The sequence below is a fragment of the Magallana gigas genome, chromosome 9 (genome assembly GCF_963853765.1).
Source record: "Magallana gigas chromosome 9, xbMagGiga1.1, whole genome shotgun sequence".
Classification (NCBI taxonomy): Eukaryota; Metazoa; Mollusca; class Bivalvia; order Ostreida; family Ostreidae; genus Magallana; species Magallana gigas.
The window spans coordinates 47340292-47365200 of record NC_088861.1 but is presented as its reverse complement, the minus strand read 5'-3'; the positions used below and the strand labels follow the sequence as shown (position 1 = coordinate 47365200).

At 32.7% G+C, this 24909-nt stretch overlaps 1 pseudogene; it reads left to right on the top strand.

Moving 5' to 3' along the window:
* Positions 1–12980: 12980 nt before the first annotated feature.
* On the top strand, positions 12981–15591 carry LOC136271932 (uncharacterized; annotated as a pseudogene).
* Positions 15592–24909: the final 9318 nt, after the last annotated feature.

The window sequence follows — 24909 nt, the reverse complement described above, 5'->3', positions numbered from 1 at the left end:
CCGGAAACAGTTCCACAGAGATCCCGTTTGTCGTAACCTACAATCCTAGAAATCATAATATTTTCGATACCACGAGGCATTGTTTACCGATTTTTCATCAGTCAAAAATTCTAAAGGATATTATAAAGGAAAAAAATCTTATCTACAGCAGACGACAACCCCCTAACCTTAAAAAACTTCTTACAAGAGCCAAATTTACTTCGACTAAAGAAATTTTTCGGGTTTCAAAATGCGAGGATTCTCGATGTGGGACTTGCGCCTATATTCAGACAGGACAAACAATTTCATTTAAAAACGGTACAATTTTCAAAGTCAACTCTAATATGAACTGCAAATCTAAAAACATCATTTATTGCATGACCTGTAATGGATGCGGAGAAAATTACATTGGCCAAACAGGGACCAAACTAGCCGACCGTGTGAGGGTACATAAGCAGCAGATAAGGGATCCTTCTGTTCGTAACACTCCGTGTAGTGAACATTTTGATATGTGCGGGAGAGGCCGGTTTGAAATTTTTCCAATTTACAAAGTCCGCGAGGAAAGTGATCAGCTGCGACTTGCAAAAGAACAATATTTCATAAAAAAATTTAAACCTAAACTTAATCGATAATTGCATTATTTATTCTGCATTGACTTTATTTAGCTTTCATTTCAATAACCTCTTATTTTAAAACAATATCATTTGTACATATTTTATTACGTTTACATGTGTTTGTAAAAAATATTTGCCGCCATCTCCAAATATTGTTTACACTGTTCGTGACGTTGTCTACTTTATGACGTCATAATAACGACGTCAACGTTTGTTATTTCTGTTATAATTTGAAATCCACTGAAGAGCCGATCAGGCGAAAGCGCTCTGGATTAAATTTGAAAGAAATGGATTATTGTGTTATCGTCTACTGAAAACATTTTTCTATATATATATATATATATATATATATATATATATATATATATATATATATATATATATATATATATATATATATATATACCTCGATAAATAAGGCTTGATTTATTTTACTCGAATAATGGGACTGACAAACGTCGTGTACTTTGGAGAAATAAATTGTGTTATCAATCTCAGACAACTTGCAACACAGTAATTTACTTATTGGTAATTTTTTCAGCAAAATTTTGAGATGGAAATATCGCTAAGTTGTTTGGTTAGTTTTGAATAGGGGACCGAATTGGAAGGGTGTAAATATACGTATGTTTTATATTGAAATCCAACTTGTCAGTAGACTGGATACCTGATAATAAAAATTCAGTGTTTTTAAAGAGATGTTAATTAAATTATCACGTTTTTTTCACAATTGCAAAGAAATCGAAGAGTTTTTAATAATTTAGCTTTTTTTATACAAGCCAAAGAATTAACCTTGTAATCGACTATTTATTACATTACGACCCAGTTGTTTATATTTATTTCAGTTGCAGAAAGATTACATTCACATACATGTAACAGTTTTATAATGACTTTTAGTCATTTAGTCTATAATTGCTTTATTTAAATACTGATTGAGCACATCCATCTATTTTAATTGTAATATTATTTGAATTACAAAATACCTTTTAGGACATGAATATGACTTTTAGCGATTTTTTTTCGTTAATTTTAAAAACTATTTTAATCCTAAACAGAGTATTGATTTAGTAATACGGAACAGATAAAGTGACAGCGTGAAAAAAAACTATTTGTGATCTATTATTTCAAAACCCACAATCATATTATTTTGGAATCTTATTGTATCATTTTTAAATCGAAAGCCTTTGGATACGATATATCATATTTACGTGTAAATGATTAATAGAATATTATTGAAAGTGAAAACAGTGTTACAAGATGATTGTATGCATTCAATTTTATCACAATGAATTGAGTTAACTGCAAATGAAGCTTTTGCAGACTTGTAACAAACAATTTTAAGCCTTCATTAATTTTGCGTTGATTTTTAGAGTTGAGGTAGAACGCAAAAATGATACTTAATTTGCTTTGCAAAATGTAATATTTTACAATGTTTAAACCTACTTCCTAAAGTATAATATAAATCATATGATGTTTATAAAGCGATTTTAAAAACGATCCGTCCAACTTTTAATGCTTTGTAACATGTAGGTTCAACTCTTCCTTGACTGTTTTTCTTTGCCTATCGGGTAACTAAAACACATAAATGTATGAAACTTATTTCTAAAGGGATGGTAGCATACTTGGGGGAAGATATCAGTGAGTGGAATTCATTGCATTTTATTACGGTTAGCAGATAGTAGAACTTTAGTTCTTTAAAACTTTACTTCATCATGTTCATAAATTAAAATATTTATACCTGTCTGCCTTTTCCGAATAAACAATAACACACTTTCAAGAGTAGAATAGGTCATTAATTACAATAAATAGTAAATGACAGTAAACAAACACAATCTAGGGTTGTTAAAGTTATATACATGTAATAATACAAACAATGTACTATCACAACCTGAGAACAATAGGTGTGTAATCTGCATGTAACATATTATGCTGGCATATAAAATGAAGCTCAAATCATTTGGCAAACTAGGTTCAAATATATGTAGGTGTATCTTGGTTTTTTTCGAGAAGCTTTCTGTTATCCTTGGCAAGTCAGGGTCAGTGCTAGTGGATAAATGCATTTATACTGCTTGCACCACGATATAGACCATACAAAGTTTGTTATGCCTCTGAAAACAATTGTTATGATTTTAATTATATATTTGTTTTGACTATATAAATATCACTATGCTAAGTCACACGCTATTTTGACCAACACTTTTAGAGAGAAGTTAGCGTTGTTTTGTTGTTTTCTTTTTGTTATGGCAGGACATCAAGATATTTTACACCTTGAACGAGACAAAAGACAATTTTGCCGAGAGTAAGAACTCACTGGGATTTTGTAAACTTGATTCTGCAGATGTGACGACAGCAACAAAAATCATTTTCCGCGTTGTAGACTAAATAATAAAGGGCTTGTCATAGAGTTTATAATTGATTTTATTGAAAATACAGAAGACTTTCAAAACAGATTATTGAAAAAAAAAATGTGGTTTGAAATAATTATACGTAAATGAAAAAGAAATCCAGCCTGAATCATGTTTTCCTTCCCGGTTACAAACAATAATGTGAGGTTTTTTTAAAATTTCAAAATGTTCATAATATGTATATTTAACTCATTTATTTTTATTTTAACTTATTTGTTGTCCTTAATAGTCCAGTCATTCTATGGTTATACCTCAAACTAATTGCAACAGAAATGTTTTTTGTGGAATTCGTGAGAAATATAACGTATAAAAAACATATCAAAAATCGAGAAAAATCGAAATAGGGGAAAGTCGTCAATTTTGGCCCCAAAAAAATCTAGATTTTACTTCAAATATTATGGAAAGATATGGCGCCCGTAGATTAAGAATGACGATATGGGAGACAACTCGTAATGGTCAACTGCAGACGACGCATCCAGGTTACATCCTTTTCATTCTGGTAAGTTAATATAAAACTTAAATATAACAGTTTTATACGTATTTAACATTCTTAAGAGTTAACGCTACTATGCAAGGTATTTTGGATGTTTTTAAAAGGCGTAGATACACGGGAAACGTCGAAATGTAGTACGCGGCAGAAATGAGCTCATTTCGGTTTGCCGAGGTTTCTAAACCAGAAATCACATACAAAACAGCTCTGTTTTTTATATTTGGGCTACAGTATATACATTACATACATTTTTTTTTTAAATTCTTTTATTGATTTTATATAAAACAATTTACAAGATTGTGGTCAAAGATAGCTTATACATAGATATGAATTTCAATTGAAATCATTATTCATTATTATGCACACAGTGATAAATATAATAAAACATACATACTAACACACAATGTATCGTACGAAAACATCATCATACATGCATATATTGAAATGTTACATTCATTGGTATACGTAGTAAAAATAAGTTGAACCCCTGGCTTACCCGGTGGACATAACACTTACATATGCATACAGTCCATCACTACGTCCCCGGGTAAAGCGCTAATACACATAGACAGTCCCTATGTGTATCGGGTATATTATTGTTTTGAAAAGAATAACAAATATCAAAGTTTAGATATCAAAAGTTGAAAAAGCTCATTTTCTTTTGTATTTTTTAGCATTTTCAGAACTGCACAGTGTGTCGTAATATACTCTTTGAATGAGTTTTTTATCAATAAAATTGATTCGGGTAAGTTTTCAAGTCTACAATACATTTTACATTTGTATATTCTAAATGCAATAAATGACAAAAAATAGTTATATAATTTGGTGACTTGTGTTTCTTCCAGGTAGAACCCCAAAACAATATGCTTCCAATTAATTTCAAAATTTAAGCACTCGCTGGTCACTTTCCAAATTTTTACTACATTAACACAATCAAAAATAAGATGTTTTGAATTTTCAATTTCGTTACATTGTTTGCATTTAGCAGTGATATTTTTATTCCATTTGCTCACTAAAAGATTGTTACATAACAGATTGTTCAGTAGTTTGTAATTAAACTCAGCTAAGGCTTTGTCTTTGGTATTTTTAATTTTCTGTGTGTATATTGATTTCCATACATTTTTGCTTTCCAACTTAAGTTCTTTTTCTAATTTAGATTGTGTACAAGGTGCTTGAAATTTACGTTTTATCAATCTTGAATAAAAAGTTTTGGTGTTGTGTTGATCGGAAATTATTTATATTTGTTTTGTTTGTAAGTATGGAATTTTTGAAAAATCGTATTTGAGTTCAAATTTGGTAAAAATTTGTTTTATTATTTTGCATTCACATAACCAGTTTGTTCTTTTGCGTAATGTATCGAATATATCCGACGAACTTTTTAAAGTTCCATTCTCTTCAAAAATATCTTTTACATACAGAATTCCGCTTTTAATCAATTTTCAAAGCAGATTGTCTTACCTTTAAAATTGAATATTTTATTTGACCAAATAGGTTGTAATAAAAAAGCTTCGGTAGAAAAGGCAGGTAATTTGGTTTGGGTATCATCTTTACATAAATTATAGCATACATGTAGAACTCTGGGAAGTTGTTTATTATACCATAGTCTTTGGCAACCGTCTCATTTGTGTTCATCAGATATTCAATATCAATTTTTGTATCCTTACAGAAACTGTTAAAAAAATATTTAATATTGTGTTCTGTACTAAGTAAACGTGGAATCCACATAGCTTTTAGGGCCGTAAATTTAGATTCTATATCAACAAGACCTATTCCTCCCTCATATACTTCACCTATGATGGTATTTCTTTTGATCCTATCAGTTTTATTCCACATGAAATTAAATAGAAGCCTTTTAACATTTTTTATGAAATCATTGTCGGGTATTTCCAAAATGCTAGCTACATATATAAGTTTAGAGATTGCTAATGTGTTTATTATTGTGCATTTTCCAAATATTGTTAGTTATCTTTTTTTCCAAGATTCAAATAACGTTTCCATTTCATGATATATTTTCATCCAGTTTTTATTGTAACACTCAATCTTATCATGACCATTGTGTATACCTAAGCATTTCACTGATTGGTTCGTTACTTGTATTCCTTCAACATTGTTATATTGGTTTTTAAAAGTGCCAAGAAGGATGCATTCTCTTTTAGATAAATTTATTTTTGATCCCGCGAGTTTGCAAAAGATGTCAATGGTTTTAATGGCTTGTTTGAGAGAATCTTTATTCTTCAGTGATAATGTCATATCATCTGCACGTTGGATGTTTTTAATTTCTTTTTCTGAGTTTTTAACTGTAAATCCGTTTATTAACCCATTGTTTTTTATTTTATCGGATAAGATTTCAGCGACGAAAAGATATAATAATGCTGAAATAGGACAACCTTGTCTAATTCCTCTATGCATTTGACATGTTCTTGAAATCCATCCATTATTTTTTATCGAAATATTGGGTTTTTATATAAAATTTTAATCCAGTGAATAAAATTGGTTCCGAAATTAAAAGTCTCTAATGTTTTGAATAAAAAATTCCATTCAACAGAATCGAAAGCCTTTCCAAAATCTAAAAAGAGGAGTAGCCCTTCTTGATTATTATTTTCGCAATATTCAAAAATGTCTAGAATTAGTCTAGCATTTGTACCTATAAATCTTCCCTTTATGTACGCTGTTTGCTCATTAAGGTCTTCCGTTTTCCAACGGAAGACCTTATTGTTTTCGTTCGGTTTCTTTTTCCCTATTATTATTTTTTTTCTTACAAAATTTGTGCAGGCGATTTTTCGGAAATGGCTGGGCCGATTTTCATGAAACTTTTAGATCTAATAGATATTAATCCGAACTTAATATACATTTTTTTATTTTGATGACGTCATTTCCGTTTTTGAGAAAATGACGTTTTAGCGATTTTCAGAGGGTCGGCTTGTCCAGGGATCTCCTCCTAAACGGTAAAAGATATTGAGTTCAAACTTTCAGGGATTGTAGACAAGAGATTGTAGATATGCTATTTGGCATTCATATTTGTCATACTCAAAAGGCGTTTTAGCTCGCCTGGTCCCAAAAATTGAGACTAAAAAAACGTCTTAATTTTTCATGGTTTTCTTAGTTTATCTCTTTTCTGAAAAATATTTTGTTAACACATGTAATGCAAAAAAAGTTTATATTTATACGACCTTTCATTAAATATCAAGAAAAAGGGGCTGGCCCCTCAAATTAGGGGACAAAAGGGCTCTAAAGTCTTCCATCTGTAGCCCTTTACTGAGGGATATTTTGTGAAAGGTTATAGAAACAAATATGTTTATCTTACAGTTAGGTATCCGAGCAGTGTAATGATTTTATTATGTGTTGCGTAATTAGGGGTTTTTAGGGGCCAAAAATCCAGAATTTTTATCACCCATATCACAGAAAGGAAAAATATTTTGAAATGCAGTAAAAAAGAAAAGATGCTCAAAATGATGTACTAAATAATATGCAATCTTCAAAATTTCGTTAAACAGCACCTAAAAGGAGATAAGGGATCGGCCCCTAAAACGTTCTTTCCCATATATCTCAAGAACGGTAACGAATTTCTAAACACTTGTTGAACAAAATGTGTTGATATTTAAATGACTTTTTATTTTATATCAAGGGCTGGCCCCTCAAATTAGGGACTAAAAGGTCTCTAAAGTCTTTCTTACATAGCACTTTACTTAGAAATATTTTGTAATATGTTTAAGAAGCAAACATGTTTATATTACAGTTGTTCAACTATACATTGTAAAAATAAAGTTCATGCGTTACGTAATTAGGGATTTTAAGGGTCCAGAAATCCAAAATATCGGTCACATATATCACAAAAAGGACAAATATTTCGAAAAGCAATATAGAATAAAAGATGCTTAGAATGCTTATCTAAACAATATTCAACCATCAAAATTTCGTTCCTTGGCCCCAATAAGGAGATAAGGGGTGGGCCCCTTAACCGTTCTTTTCCAGATAGCCCAAGAACGGTAACGAATTTCTTAACAGTTGTTGAACAAAATATGTTTAATTTTAAGAGACATTTCATTTGACATCAAGAAAAAGGGCTGGCCCTTCAAATTAGGGACTAAAAGGTCTCTGAAATCTCTCATCCATAGCACTTTACTGAGAAATATTTTGTAATATGTTTAAGAAGCAAAAATGTTCATCTTATAGGTAATTAATTTAACTATACATTATAAAACAAATTTCATGCGTTACGTAATTAAAGGTTTGAAGGGGCCAGAAGTCCAAAATATCGATCACTTACATCCTAAAAAGGACAACTGTTTTGAAAAGCAATATAGAATAAAAGATTCTTAGAATGCTTATCTTAACAATATTCAACTATCAAAATTTCGTTCCGTGGCCCCAATAAGGAGATAAGGGGTCGGCCCCTAAAGCGTTCTTTTCCATATAGCTCATGAACGGTAACGAATTTCTAAACACTTTTTGAACAAAATATGTTTGATATCAAAATACCTTTTATTTGACATCAAAAAAAAGGGGATGGCCCCTCAATTTAGGGGCCAAAAGGGCTCTGAAGTTTTTCATCCATAGCTCTTTACTGAGAAATATTTTGTAATATGTTAAGAAGCAAAAATGTTTATCTTTCAGTTATGTATCCATTTATGATAAAGGTTTCGTCATATGTTACGTAATTAGGAATTTTAAGGGGCTAGAAATCTAGAAATAATAACTTTTAATTGTGAAATATTTAATACATAGAAATAATTATGTTCATCGAAACATTATAAACCTTTAAATGACAATTGTTTACTCCTTTGTTACGTAATTAGGGATTTTAAGGGGCCAGATATAGAAGTCAAAAATTTCAATCTTCAAATATCTCAAAATGGAAACAAATTTTGAAAAGTAAAATTGAACAAAACATGCTCTAAAATAATGTGCTTAACAATATGTCACCATCATTTATTTTGTTTACCGGTCCCTAAAAGGAGTTATAGGGTCAGCTCCTAGAATGATCTTTTCCGTATATCTCGAGAACGGTATATAATTTCTAAACACTTGTTGAACAAAATGTGTTTGACATGACATAAGCTTTCTTTTGACATCAAGAAAAAGAGGCTGCCCCTTCAAATTCAAGATCCAAAGGGGTATATAATCTTTCACCCATCGCACTTTAGATCCCCCCTTTGCATTTCCTGATATGTTTCGTTAGTGAATATCAAAGGCAATTTCATTTCCTCTTCTGAAAATCGGACGGAAGACCTCCTCGTTGCTCGCAACGAGATCATGTCTAGTTACTTATATATTCATCTATCACTTTTTGCAATCTGCGTACAAATATAAACGCAATGATTTTATATTCCGTGTTAGTCAAGCTGATAGGTCTGTAATTTTTCAATAGATATTTTTCACCTTTTTTGTGGATAAGAGAGATTACTGCAAGGCGTTGAGAGAAAGACATTTCATTTAACTGGAAAATTTCTTTCAACATATTAAAAAAAAGTGAAGATAGTTGATCCCAAAAACATAGATAGAATTCTGCTGGCAATCCATCAAGCCCGGGGGCTTTATTACTTTTCATACTCATTACTGTATCTTTACATTCATCTAAGGTTGGAAATTTATCACAATTGTCTTTAGCTGTAGTAGAAAGCGTTTTAATATTACTAGTTTCTGAATAATTTTCAATGTCTAAGTCGTTTACATTTTTTGTATCGTATAAATTCTCATAGAAATGACACATTTCACCTAAAATTTCGTCATCTGTTTTTAAGTTTTCCTGTTTTTCATTCTGTAGTTCGTAAATTACGTTTTGTGTTTAATGTTTTTTTTCTAGACATAAAAAAATATTTCGTGTTCTTTTCACCTTCATTAATCCATTTTGCACGTGATTTTATCTGAGCACCTTTAGACTTTTTATCATAAAATTCGTTTAACTGAGTCTCTAAGATTCTTTTCCTAATCATATCAATTTCATTGTAAGGCAAAGATTCTATATATTCAATTTCCTTTTCTATATTAAATATTTTCTTTTTAAATCTGTTTGAGTGTTTAACGGAGAAAATTATAGAGAATTTTTTAACCTCGACCTTCAAAATTTCCCATTTTTGTATAAATGTTTCATGCGTGTTGGAAATATTTTTTATGATTTCAGAAATTTGCTCTTTGTATTCTTTATTTTCTAAAAGAGACGTGTTAAGCTTCCAATAACCACCCCCCTTTTTGTTATCAAAAATATTAAGATCAAATTATTTCGAATAATGATCGGACATTCTATTGCCGTTAGAATGGGTGCCGGGAATTTTTTGTAATGCTAAATTATTAGTTTTTAAAGATAAGTTTTTACTCATAAATACAAAATCAATCTTACTTCTTGGTGTGTTATTTGCATCGCACCAAGTAAATCCATCGGAGTTTTTATTTTTTCTTCCCATAGATCTAAACATTTAATTTGCTTAATAATTTCTTTCAAAAGTTTTGAACTCTTATCAGTAGTACTATTCAGCTTACAGTTGAAGTCACCACACAAGATAGTATTTGATATATTATTCGAGTTATTATTAATAAATGTTTTCATTCTTTTAAAAAATTGAATACGGTGTGATTCATTATTAGGGGCATAAATATTTACCAAAGTCAAATCAGTTTCGCCTATTTTTACATTAATCAAGCTTTTACGTCCATCATTAGAACTGTGCCTATTAATGATATCTTTATCTAAATCTTTCTTAAATAGAACTGATACACCTTTACTATAAGTAGACACAGGTGCTTGTGGACTGGACCGTGCACTACCCCCCCCCCCTTTTTCTATATTTTTTTTCAAAAAAATTTTTTTTATTTCTTTTATTAATTATCATTAACAACCCCTTATATATGTCTCCAGCCGAAAAATAAAAGAAATATCACGACTTGGTAGCATTTTATAATCACACTCGTTTCCCCTATATATATAAAGAGAGAAGGTAAGCAACTCCCGTTTGTTTACATTGAGGTACCACCTGGGAAATTCAAACAATTACTATATCAAAAATCGCTATACCTTTGGTGTCATCTATTTTTCTCACTTCCACACATATCCTTCTATCTGAAAACTTATATAAATTAGCACGCTGAACCGTAATCTATCCAATTAATAAACATTTGTCACTCGCGACCACGATATTTTGAAACGTTCCAAGTAGAAGCTACGGAAGTTAGCTGCACAGCGACATCTATGCTAAGAACGATAACTCTTCCCGTGTTCCGAATGTCATTGACTTAACGGTAATGCACGAGAGGCCCGAAAAAAAGTTCGGGAAAAGTTTTAGATTAAATGCAAAATTTCAGCATTTGAATATCTGCTGTCTTCTATGCCAGCCCACCTATGAAGTGTCTGGGCTTTCAAATCCTGGTAATGTGTTGCTGCAATGCCTGCAGAGCAATCTATTGATACTTCTTTTTTTCGAGTATACCTAATGTGTTTTGCAATTTTTTTGTTATGTATGTTTTGCCTGTCCCAGCTTGGCCAGTGATGACCAAGTTATTGCCATTAATTGCTGCTTGAAAGGTAAACAATTGATCTACATCCATTTTCTTAAATATTGCGCTAAAACTTTTCCCGAACTTTTTTTTCGGGCCTCTCGTGCATTACCGTTAAGTCAATGACATTCGGAACACGGGAAGAGTTATCGTTCTTAGCATATATGTCGCTGTGCAGCTAACTTCCGTAGCTTCTACTTGGAACGTTTCAAAATATCGTGGTCGGGAGTGACAAATGTTTATTAATTGGATAGATTACGGTTCAGCGTGCTAATTTATATAAGTTTTCAGATAGAAGGATATGTGTGGAAGTGAGAAAAATAGATGACACCAAAGGTATAGCGATTTTTGATATAGTAATCGTTTGAATTTCCCAGGTGGTACCTCAATGTAAACAAACGGGAGTTGCTTACCTTCTCTCTTTATATATATAGGGGAAACGAGTGTGATTATAAAATGCTACCAAGTCGTGATATTTCTTTTATTTTTCGGCTGGAGACATATATAAGGGGTTGTTAATGATAATTAATAAAAGAAATAAAAAATTTTTTTTTTGAAAAAAAATATAGAAAAAGGGGGGGGGGGGGGGGTAGTGCACGGTCCAGTCCACAAGCACCTGTGTAAGTAGAGTCTGAAAAACAATGAATAGATTTTCCTCGCCAGTTACAATTGTAATTAAACTCGTTCTTTTGGATAAAATGAGTCTCTTGGATGAGAGCTATATCTATCTTTGAATCATGTAACCAATTATAGAACTTTAATCTTTTTTCTTTAGTATTAAGGCCTCTTGCATTAATAGATATACAATTGATCAATGCCATGTTACTCATGAAACAATCGATAATAAACAAAAGTCTAAAGTAGTTTTAGTTTACCGTATAATCTGAGTCCTTAAATCACAATAGTGGTCAGAGTTTCTGTAAGAGTCCGAAAGGGATCGAGTCCAGCGTTAACCTTCGGCGGTGCGCGCGTGCGAATCGCGAACCTGGCTTGTCGGAGCTGTTTTTTTTGGTAACTGAGCCGCCAGAGTTTTGAGTCTTGCGAATGTTCTGGATCATCTCTGAGATCTGTAGTTGTTGAGTTTTAGATTTATCCTTCGACGCGGTCCTGGTCTTTGGTCCGCTAGCAGAGTGAGAACGACCTGGAGAGCGACGTAGGCGCCCAGCGATTTCAGACATGATAATGCCAAGCTTGTTTGTTCCCGGCCAAGCGGATGCACGAGTGTGGATGGTGGCCTCTTTGTCCCGCCCAGATGCCCAAAAATCGTCATACGTGGTCTCAACAAAGACGGACTTTTTGTGTTTTTTTAATAAATCAGAAAATTCGGGGATTTGATCAGCTTTTGCCTCCAGAATTTCTGTCATAATGGCTATCTGTTTTTCCGTAAAGCTTGAAGACGGAATGATAAGCTTTCCGATTTTTTTGGCATCAAGTGCAGTAGCAGCTGATTGAATTGATGTTGCTCTAGGGATGTCCCCGCTGCGCATTGCCTTTATGTACTGGAATGCATGTTCAGCCGATTTGTGTGAGATACCAAACACGTTCAACTCACAGGGGTAGAAATTGGAAAGACAATTATCACGCCCGGCGAAGGGAAGCACATAGTTTTCAGATTCAACGTGGAATTCACACGATTCGTCGCCTGGTAGATGACCCTCATGTTTGCAAACTTTGCATCTTTTATTGTTAGGACAATCTCTAGTAAAGTGTGTATCCTCCCAGCAGTTGGTGCAACGGGGGTTATGTTTTGTAGAGGGTTGACCATGGTGATAGATGGAGCAGCGCAGACCGGCGCAGGTGGATGTACGTGGAAGGAAGACGCCCTCGTCTAACGCTTTCACGTAAATGAACAGATTACCGTTAAGGATGCTCGTCATCTTCCTGGTTACCGGATGGCGGATTTTCTCATATTTGATGTCACTAGTGAATGACACATTGAAGTTTTTTAGCATGTTAAGAACACCATTGTCATCGACGGACAATGGTACACCTTTGACTGTAATTTTGATGACGTTATCAGATGGGTCATTAAGACCGGCTGAGTAAGGATTTGTATCATAAACTTTGACATTTGTGTTTCTTATATCAATTCCTTCTGGTAGAATTTTTTATCTGCTTTCTTTAGATTTTACATATATCCTCCACAAGTCTCTATCTTTTTGTACGCAAGTGAGATCACTGATGCTTTTGGTTACAGACATAGATAGATTTAAGTCGGAGATACGGGTAGACCCACATTGGATCTCCCTGTCTCTCAGATAACCCGGTTTAATGAGATCCATAGTACCGTTAGATAGTCACTGGTCACTGAGCGTACCTAGCGTATCTAGGGTCGGCAGCCCGTGTAAGTAACCAGTATAATACAGTTAATACAGGTATGAGCGATGCTCACACAAAAGTTTTTCAATTCAGTTATTTTTGGCTTTCAAAAATATTATTTAACTGAAAAAAACACCAAAGTTTCACTCACAGTTATGCATCCAAAGGAACATCCAAAGGAGTTATCAAAATACACAATAAATCCTTTAGAAAATGTCAAAAACACAGAGCCGATATAAGCACCGTCATACGTCCTGTGTCACGTGACCTTTTTTGACATTACATACATTAAATAGTCTCGTAAAAAGGGAATTTTATTCTTATTGCCAGGAGTTGCTGACGGGAAAAAAAACTATGGAACGCCGATAGTGCCAAAAAGGTTACAATCTAACCAAATTTAATTCATGGAAAAATGTTGATAATTCAAAGGAATTAGGCATTAAAATACTGAAGTCCATGGACGGAAAAAAATTGATGAATTTTCATTTAAAAGGAAAGAACAGGCCACTATCTTAAGTGCAAAATCGGCTATCAAAGTTGATGATGATGTCATTATTGTTGATTCACAGCTTCTCTTCCAGCGCTTTCTTGCTGCATCAAATGGCATATATGAAGATCAGTCCGAAATATTCACCTAGTCATCCCAGCTCAATGTTTGATCCAAATGGTTTCATGCGAACAGCACAAAAGTCTAGTCTTGCAGATGCTATTTGGGGAAAGGGCGATTGTTGCGCATTTGAAATGAGCGAAAACGACGAAACTCAGTATGTTATTGATGGCAGCTCTCTTCTCCATCGTATACACTGGCAAAGCGGACTTTCTTTCGGTGAAATTTGTCAAAACGGAAATACAGTAAAGCTATAGTTGTATTTGATGGATATGCTTCGGGTCCAGATACTAAAGATGCCACTCACCAGCGGCGCACCAAAGGAATCATAGGCACAAAAGTTTCATTCACAGAAAGAAATTCTTTCAAATCTAAAAAAGAAATGTTTCTAGAAAACATTGAGAATAAGCAAAACTTTATTAATCTCTTGAGTGCAAAGATGGTAGAAAAGGGAATCAAAACAAAACACGCAGGTGCCGATGCTGATGTATTGATAGCCCTTACTGCCATCGAATCGGCGAAAACAAAACTTACTGTTTTGCTTGGAGAGGACACTGATCTTTTGGTACTACTCCTTCATCATGCGGACGTTACATCAAATTCGCTGATATTCAAATCCGGCAATGTGTCAAAAGTAAACACACATATTAAAATATGGGATATTTTGAAGAACAAATTGCTGCTTGGTGAGGAGCTATGTACACTGTTATAACAGGCAATTGTGCCTCACGTGAAATTCACGTTAATTTCACGTGAATTTCACGTGAAGCTTAACGTGAAATTCACGTGAAGCTCATTTCACGTGAATTTCACGTGAGGCACAATTGGCTGTGTACCTTTAATTCATGCTATCAGTGGTTGTGACACAACTTCAAGAATGTTCGGTGTCAGTAAGGCAGCGACCCTAAAGAAATTTGGAGAACATGACTTTCTCAAGACTCAGGCACAGTTACTATGCAATGCTAACGCAAAGGATGATGTTATTTCTGCTGGTGAAAACATTATTTCCTCTTTATATAATGGTGCTCCATATGAAGGACTGAATGTTCTTCGCTACAGGAAGTTTGCTGCAAGAGTATTGACAAACAAAACATGCGTTCAAATTCATGCTTTGCCGCCAACATCAAATGCGGCTTCATTTCATAGCCAGAGGGCCTATCTTCAAATGAAAATGTGGATGAACAAGGACAATCTAAATCCGTGTGAATGGGGTTGGAAAGTCGCTAATGGAAACCTTGTTCCAGTTAAGTGTACAATGGACGCAGCTCCCTCTAAATTGCTGAACATTATTCGATGCAATTGTAAGACAAACTGTGACACTAAAAGATGTACTTGTAGAAAAAACGGACTTGGATGTTCAGTAGCTTGTGGCGAATGTAAAGGAACTGGTTGTACAAATTCGAGCAAAACAGTTGACATGGACGATTAAGTGACAATCAACTTCTAAAGATTTATGTAGAATACGCAAAACATAATAAGCATAATAAAGGGGTTTCGGTAAAACAATTCCATGGTTTTGTTATCATATAAAGTAAATATTTTGGTTTAAAAAAAAGTATCATACCGGTCAATCGTTTTTTATTGTTGTTATAAGATCTATTGAATTTACGAATTGGTCATTATTTGATCCATCTAAACACTTAACATATTTATAAAATTAATTTGAAGACTCATAATATAATTTAATTTTTATTAAGAAAACATAAATTATCACTTTCTATACTTCAAAAATCATCATAGTTTAATTTTTTTTATCATTGTTATAAGATCTATTGACTTAATTAAAAATTTAGTCCGTTGCCATTTTTGTTTTTTAGTCACGGCAAATTTCCAGTTTTCGGCGATTTTTCATCAAAATCCAAGGTTTTCACCCAAAAGGACTATATATGGTATGGGCCTAAAATGGCCCCCTAAAAGGAATATCATTATTTTACTGTAATTCTTTGTTTTCTTTGTACAGATATATATGTGATGTTTTAACTAAATGTTCATTTTGATTCAAGTGCCCACAATTAAGAAATATGGCATTGTAAAGACAGCTGTTTCCCGCCATTTTTGCATTTTAGCATAAAAAAGCTTGTTTTCAAGAAGTTTTTCTTTCAGGAAACATGGAGCGCATGCTTCAACCAACAAAATATTTTAATCAGAGCTGTATCTAGCCAAGACTAATAAGTGACAAAAAATTTGTCCTGGTTCAAGCATGCGCTCTATATTTCCCATTCATAAAAAGATGAGAAAAATGTCAATTTCGACTGATTTTGATTGAATTTTTGAAATAGCGTCACTTCTGACGTCATATACTGCCAGTGAGTGCAAATAAATCAAACAAATATGTGAAAAATATATTTTATATGAACTCTTCTAAATTATAACATAACATTTTATTGTAACCGAAACACTTTAAAAATGGTGAATTATGGGGGCCAAATTTAACTCTTATCATATATAGTTCTTTTCAATTTCCAGATCTTTGCAGTTCATCAACGTTTAAATAAATCATTACTGTAATAATATCTATTGACTTCATTAAAAATTATGCAAGTTGCTATTTTTGTTTATTTGAGTCACGGCAAATTACCAGTTTTCAGAGATTTTTCACCAAAAATCAAGGTTTTCACAATTAACAATTTCCCTTCATCCAAACATTCTCGGTTTTTTTTATGTTCAACAGTTCACCTAAACCAGCTTGGAAAACTAGAAGAACATTCTGTTGCAATTAGTTTGAGGTTTGGTCAAATTTTGGCTAGAATGACTGGACTATAATGAGACTCTTCTAAAGGATGAACAGTTGTTCATATTGGTTAACCAAAATAAAACTCAGCACATATATAATTTGAACATTGTCTCACTTATTAACCATTTTAATTCCTTACTCTTTGTTTCTAGATTGTGTTTACATTAATTAAACCATCATCATGATATTTATTGTTATACTGGATGTGCATATTATTAACTTTCTTATTCTTAAACTCCTATTTGCTTTCGAATATCTATACTACTAATATTAAAATAATAGACTCGAATTTTTGGGTCTCTGATACCGAGAAATCGAAAGAATACAGTCTTCTGTTTTATATATTTTAAACATCATTGGTACTTGAAGATTACCAATTTGTTTTTATTTTTTCTCAGTTAAGCTTCGCTAATTAATAACCAACAGAAATCCTCAAAAAATCCCGGAAATCAACTGGATTTTTTGGATTTTACAATCTTGCGCTTGCGCAATACATTCACGCTAAGGGAATCTTTAGTGTATGTTTCCTGAATATCACATCTTCATGAATAAACTCTGAAATGATAATACAAATACGGGTAAATTTTCATTGGACTTTTGCTATATATTCTGTTTATATATATTAATGATTTCTCATGAGAGAAAGTATAAAATAACAAATATACATTTCAACTAAGTACTTACTTTTGTCTTCGTGATGAAAAAAAAATTGATTACATGCCAAAAAAAATACATTATATTAATTAGGAGAGTTAAGATAGAATATGTTTTCTCGTAAAAATGAACAATGTCCTACAGACCCAGTTTTACAAAGAAAATACGTGTACGTTGGTGAAAAGGTGTTGAATTCTTCCATTCTATGGATTAAAATTTATAATTGAAAGGTATTTGCTGTTTCATAAAGGTTTATTGTGATGAATTCGACTATCATTTTCAAGGCAACTTCATTAACTTTCTCCAAAATCGTTCTGGAGCGATTCTGCAATTTTCTGCTGCATTACGGGTATGAGGGAGGCATTCTAACTGTGGCGAGGGCCTTTCCCGAGACACAGTTAGATTATTCAAACTAACGAAAGTGTAGTGAAATTAATATAGCATTATTGAACTAAGGAGAGTGTAGTGAAATTATTATAGCATTATTGTAGGCTAATAGCCGTGTTACATGTATGTAAATGTGAGTAATAAGGTGTGTCGATGTACCTATTTCGTAAATGTCCGATATGCAATGTCAACCCGTGCACGCACGGGTCAAAGTCTAGTTGTAAATTAAATTTATTGTTGTGGTGATATCTTCAAATTTGTTTATTCAGATTTCCCCTTTCAGATTGTAAAAAAACGAATAATAGGCATCGTTTTAACCGACATAGGAAACAAATAAAAAAAACACTCTTTCTATTTGTCAATGCAACACTAGTTGACCCCATTTTGACTACAAATGTTTCATATGTATTGTAGAGGGAGGTAATTATTGGATACTGAATAATATTTTTCAACAACAAAAATAGTAACATATAAAGTTTTAATCATTCTTCTGATATCAACATTATCAGCACAGTTTTGTTTTAAATCTTGATTGTATTGTGTCAAAAGAATCAAAACAAAGGTATACTTATTGTCAAAAAATCTTAATTAAATGCAGGCATTGCCATTGATTTTAATAAGAATAATTACATTTATTACTTTACCTTTAAATTATATGAGAAAAGTAACCAAAGTATGTCCAATGTCTCTTGTTTACAAACATTTTCGGGGTTTTAGACGTTTGGATTATTTATATGGATGACCGTATTTGCTCTGAAAATACTCTGAAAATGTTAGTTGATATATATGTGTTCAAAATGAGACTGGGACTAGCTTCCCAGGTCTTGGTGGTACCCCATACCCAAAACCCAAAATAAAAAAAATAACAAAAATAACAAAAAGAAAACAACAAAACAACGCTTACTTCTCTCTAAAAGTATTGGTCAAAATAGAGTGTGACTTAGCATAGTGATATTTAAATAGTCAAAACAAATGTATAATTAAAATCATAACAATTGTTTTCAGAGGCATAACAAACTTTGTATGGTCTATATCGTGGTGCAAGCAGTATAATTGCATTTATCCACTAGCACTGACCCTGACTTGCCAAGGATAACAGAAAGCTTCTCGGGCAAAACAAATACACCTACATATATTTGTACCTATAGATGAGATATATTTAGAACATAAGAGATGAGTGGAATTTTTATTACCATATAGTGAATGTGGCTTAAACGTTCGTACAGAGGTTTTGCGACGAACCTACTCATTTTCCCCCAAAAAAATCTGTGGTTAAGCTGTTTTATATTTGTCAATGTGTCTATATATTCTATGATTATATGTACTTCTGCAACCGATTCACGATTTATGTAAGATTGTAAGCTGAATTTCATCAGCTCAATCAATTTAACAAGGTCCATTATTGTATTATTTAAAAAATAACACCAACATTGGAGACTAGGATCATTAAATACTATACTCTCTAGGTATAAATAAACATCAAACAAATCAAGATCGTTTTGTTGTGGAAGTGAGTGTTTCGAACTTTTAACGCCCCCTTTTTCCAGATTTTTCCTAACTTTGCCAAATGATTTGAGCTTCATTTTATATGCCAGCATAATATGTTACATGCAGATTACACACCTATTGTTCTCAGGTTGTGATAATACATTGTCTGTATTATTACATGTATATAACTTTAACAACCCTAGATTGTGTTTGTTTACTGTCATTTACTATTTATTGTAATTAATGACATATTCTACTCTTGAAAGTGTGTTATTGTTTATTCGGAAAAGGCAGACAGGTATAAATACTTTATTTTATGAACATGATGAAGTAAAGTTTTAAAGAACTAAAAGTTCTATTATCTGCCAACCGTAATAAAATGCAATGAATTCCACTCACTGATATCTTCCCCCAAGTATGCTACCATTCCCTTTAGAAATAAGTTTCATACATTTATGTGTTTTAGTTACCCGATAGGCAAAGAAAAACAGTCAAGGATGAGTTGAACCTACATGTTACAAAGCATTAAAAGTTGGACGGATCGTTTTTGAAATCGCTTTATAAAGATCATATGATTTATATTATACTATAGGAAGTAGGTTTAAACATTGTAAAATATTACATTTTGCAAAGCAAATTAAGTATCATTTTAGCGTTCTACCTCAACTCTAAAAATCAACGCAAAATTAATGAAGGCTTAAAATTGTTTGTTACAAGTCTGCAAAAGCTTCATTTGCAGTTAACTCAATTCATTGTGATAAAATTGAATGCATACAATCATCTTGTAACACCGTTTTCACTTTCAATAATATTCTATTAATCATTTACACGTAAATATGATATATCGTATCCAAAGGCTTTCGATTTAAAAATGATACATGTACAATAAGATTCCAAAATAATATGATTGTGGGTTTTGAAATAATAGATCACAAATAGTTGTTTTTTTTCACGCTGTCACTTTATCTGTTCCGTATTACTAAATCAATACTCTGTTTAGAATTAAAATAGTTTTTAAAATTAACGAAAAAAAATCGCTAAAAGTCATATTCATGTCCTAAAAGGTATTTTGTAATTCAAATAATATTACAATTAAAATAGATGGATGTGCTAAATCAGTATTTAAATAAAGCAATTATAGACTAAATGACTAAAAGTCATTATAAAACTGTTACATGTATGTGAATGTAATCTTACTGTAACTGAAAAAAATATAAACAACTGGGTGGTAATGTAATAAATAGTCGATTACAAGGTTAATTCTTTGGCTTGTATAAAAACAGCTAAATTATTAAAAACTCTTCGATTTCTTTGCAATTGTGAAAAAAACGTGATAATTTAATTAACATCTCTTTAAAAACACTGAATTTTTATTATCAGGTATCTAGTCTACTGACAAGTTGGATTTAATATAAAACATACGTATATTTACACCCTTCCAATTCGGTCCCCTATTCAAAACTAACCAAACAACTTAGCTATATTTCCATCTCAAAATTTTGCTGAAAAAATTACCAATAAGTAAATTACTGTGTTGCAAGTTGTCTGAGATTGATAGCACAATTTATTTCTCCAAGGTACACGACGTTTGTCAGTCCCATTATTCGAGTAAAATAAATCAAGCCTTATTTATCGAGGTATATATATATATATATATATATATATATATATATATATATATATATATATATATATATATATATATATGTGTGTGTGTATATCCTAGCTGAATCATATTATTAAATAACAACAAATAGGAAGATTTCTATTTGTTTTATTTTATATGATTATTACATCTATAAATATTATTAAGTTTCCATATATTTCGCTCACAAGCAATGTTCATTTTGTTTAAAACATTGTCATTTGTGAGTGTCGACTTCAAAATCGCACATGTCTTCCAACCAATACACGCATACACAAGTGATGAACAACATATCGACAATGGTTTTACTCTAAATAACACATAATATAATAATTGTCGACACTTTGTAGAAGACATCATACTAGTTTGTATAAAAACTTGCTTGATACACAACCTTTCGTTCAAACAAGGGTTTATAACAAGATTTTAGTGATCGATACATGTATATATTTATTTGAATACATACAATTAATACGAATTTATAAACAAAGTTAAAATGAGAATGTTATAAAAGGTGTGATTGATATAAACAATTCATACAGGTTTTTTTTAAAACATTGAAAATGTCTCCACACATTTCGTTTGTAATCGTTTCACCAGTTCTGGTATTCTAAGGGATTACACATTGCACATCGAAGCATCCCTAGTTGGTTTTGATGGTCGTCCTGTAGAAAACAGGGTTCAATGGTTTCCAGTTCGGGAACGGCTTTTTCAATGTTACTCAGATGTAATTTAAGATTTAAGTATTCGAGAGGGCGGAGACAAATCCCCTTCTTGGTGGGTACGAGGTTTTCTTCATTCTCCGGTTTCCAATATTTTCTTATGTTAACACAAGGACTCCCCCCCCCCCTTGATCGTTAATAATATATTAGCACCGATATGATAGTTCAGATATTCTTTCTTGGCTAAGGCTGTGTCGATCAAATCAATGGAAAGCGTCAGGGTTTTAAAAAGCTGCAAGTTTAAACTGATGCCTATCTTAGTTGGAAACTGTCGATTTTCCGATGATTTCCATTCCCGTATGTCGACTCTACGTTCACCATTGTCCAATGTACATGCTTGAATGTATCCCTCGTTTCCTAATTCTAGACTGCACTGGGTAGTAGACATGTTGTCGTGATCAGTTTATTTAACTAAATGAATATACCTATACCTAAACAGAGCTTAAATCGGAAACACTGTCATTTCCGAATATTTGTCTGATTGGTTTATAACATTTAAATGATTTCATCTTATGAAATAAATACCAGGTCAAACGGAAATTTGTTTACTATAATAATTACATTTGATTTTATTCTAACAAGGATGTAAAAATAATGTTACAACATATTTAACTCAAAAGTCTTTCCCTTCTGACACCATGTTAGCATAAACACAATTCTTTGACCAACGGAAATGTTCTTTGTAGGAATCATCGAAGGGTTCCCAGTCCTTGAGAGACAATCCACACGAAAAACAGGTGACTCTGTCTCCAATTTCGGTGTAGATGAAACCAGCTCTAGCCAAGTCCTTCTTGTTGGGACCTTTGAGGAACTTTGGCCAATCTCTAAAGCTGGCATAACGTTCGGTAAAATTGGCATACTTTGGGTGTTTCCAGTCGTTCCAGTTTAGTAGGAAAGGTGAAGAGATGTTCTGGACTGACCTCCCTGCATTCATGAATTCGCCTGAGGTTGCTCGTGTGCCTGTTGACAAGACAAACTTTGCAGCGGGAGCCAATCTAGAAGGCACAGGTTCCGACGTAGTAGGCTTGGAAAACACTACATAATCTGTCTCCAAGCAATGGGGTCTGCAATCTAATTTGGAAGTCATGCTTTTGTGAGGACAGTCTCGTAAATAAATCAGAAATAGGGTTCATCGTATTTTATATACCAGTCATCACGTGATTATAATGTTTGACGTCCTAGTCAAGGAAATACCTGTGATGTCATGAGATTTTCCATGACATCACAGGTGATGGTGATACAATCTGCTGATATCTTTAGCCAAGAAATATCTTAAATTTGATTCCTCGTATTTTTAATTCATATCTATTGTAACAACAATATCTAATTTCCCTCAACTTTATTACACTTAATACATATCCTCGGGAAATACATATGGACACATTTTATTAAATTTGTTCCCCATAAATTGTGATTTAAATTATTTCAACTCTTATCTCTCAATTGTGTTGGATATCTTCATAAATCAAATGAAATCAAATAAATAATGAAGAAACGTTGTTCATCATTCTGAGACATTTTTTAGAATTGTTGCTTCAGTCAAATCCCGCACAAAGAAAATTGAAATTAAGTACCATCACCAGAGATCAATTAAACGTGTTGGGAGAAATAGCCGCGAACGTCATCCATAGTGTTATTTTACTGAATCCAGAAGAGAAAAAAACTCTTAAAAAATACAAATCTTTTCTCCTCGTATTAGGCGACAAAAAGACGGCCAAAAAAATATAAGGAGGTTACTTAAAAAGAAACCAACTCGGCATCACAACCTTGTTAAAAATCGTGAAACCTTTCCTGAAAAAATGGTGGACGTGATGCAGAAATCTGTGTTGATACCTTACGAGAAGTACAGCCTTCTCATGACACTCCATGAGACACATCGCGCGAATTCCGAAGCAGACGCGGAGAGAGTCGTGGCAGAAAATGTATCTGAAAACATGATAGCCCTACCACACCCGGAGGAATCACAGAACCTTGACATGTCAACTCAGACCGAATCCTAGGACTCGATAAAGCCTGAAACAACATCAGCCAATCTATCTACGAAGGAATCCGAGGAATCGCTTATCACAGAAAAGCCAGTGTTCAAAAAGAAAAAAAAAACAATTGAAAATAAAAACATTAAAGCAAAATCTCGTTACAGACTTCAAACAACGTGGATTCGATTTTAATATGTCTATATATTTGAATAAAATCATTTTTATTAAAAAATCAGATTTGTTTCTCTTTTTTAATACACCATATTACTCTGAATAGTTTTACTATATAATTAGTATTATTGTTTACATGAGAACAAGTGTGATCAAGCTGTTACAAGAGTATTTCACCGAGAGTCACGATATACTCAATACAATTGATATTTCAAGGTTTAATTAAATAAAGCCATCTGTTGTATTCCGTTGGAACGGTTTTTTAATTTTTTTATCACCAATTAATATAATTAACCACAGTGTGCTAATTGTGTTGGATATCTTCATAAATCAAATGAAATCAAATAAATAACGAAGAAACGTTGTTCATCATTCTAATCCTCGCATTAATACTACTTATCAACTTCCTGCTACGCTCCTTCCTAATTACCTTCCTGGTCTACACTGCACCTCACAAATTTGCACCTCTAAAAGTGGGGTATAAGGTCCCCCTTCATACTGCTGAGGAGTGCATGTTGTTTTTCCCCGATTTCTTAATAAAGCTGATTTTAATTCATAAAAGCAACTGCCACTGGGGTATATATACCGCTCCAAAAAATCTTCCCGGTTGCTTTATAATCGAGGCATTCAATTTGCGCGGACTGCTTAAAGCATGAACTACGCATTGTAGTAAAATGAATAAAGAAAACTACAATTAACAAAACATAAGATAGGATTTATTCCTTGAAAGAATTTCTAAGGTATCCGTATTATTTTGCTCAGATAGTACTGCCTTACTTCGTATACACATCAAACACGTGTCACTCATAAAGAGTGCACATCGTCTATATCTTTTTGAAGACCCCGGCGGCCGTACTACAAAAACACCCCGTTTCTAAAATTCATGCGGCCATTGCACGATCTGCCAAAGTGTGTGGATTGCGCATACATGTGTAATGTTATAACAAACACAAGAGAGAGAGAGAGAGAGAGAGAGAGAGAGAGAGAGAGAGAGAGAGAGAGAGAGAGAGAGAGATTGCCAGTCTTTGGAATGTAAATTTTAATATTCTAACATAATTTGTTCTGCTGAGTATCAAATGCATAATTAGCAATACATAAGATCTACCCGAAAATAGTATAGCAGTCATGACAACAAAGAGTCGCATTCAATAAAATACTACGCAAACAAAGGTTAGCTTCAAAACCGGGGGAAGGTATATATTTGATATATTGGTGTAATTATAAAGGCATGGA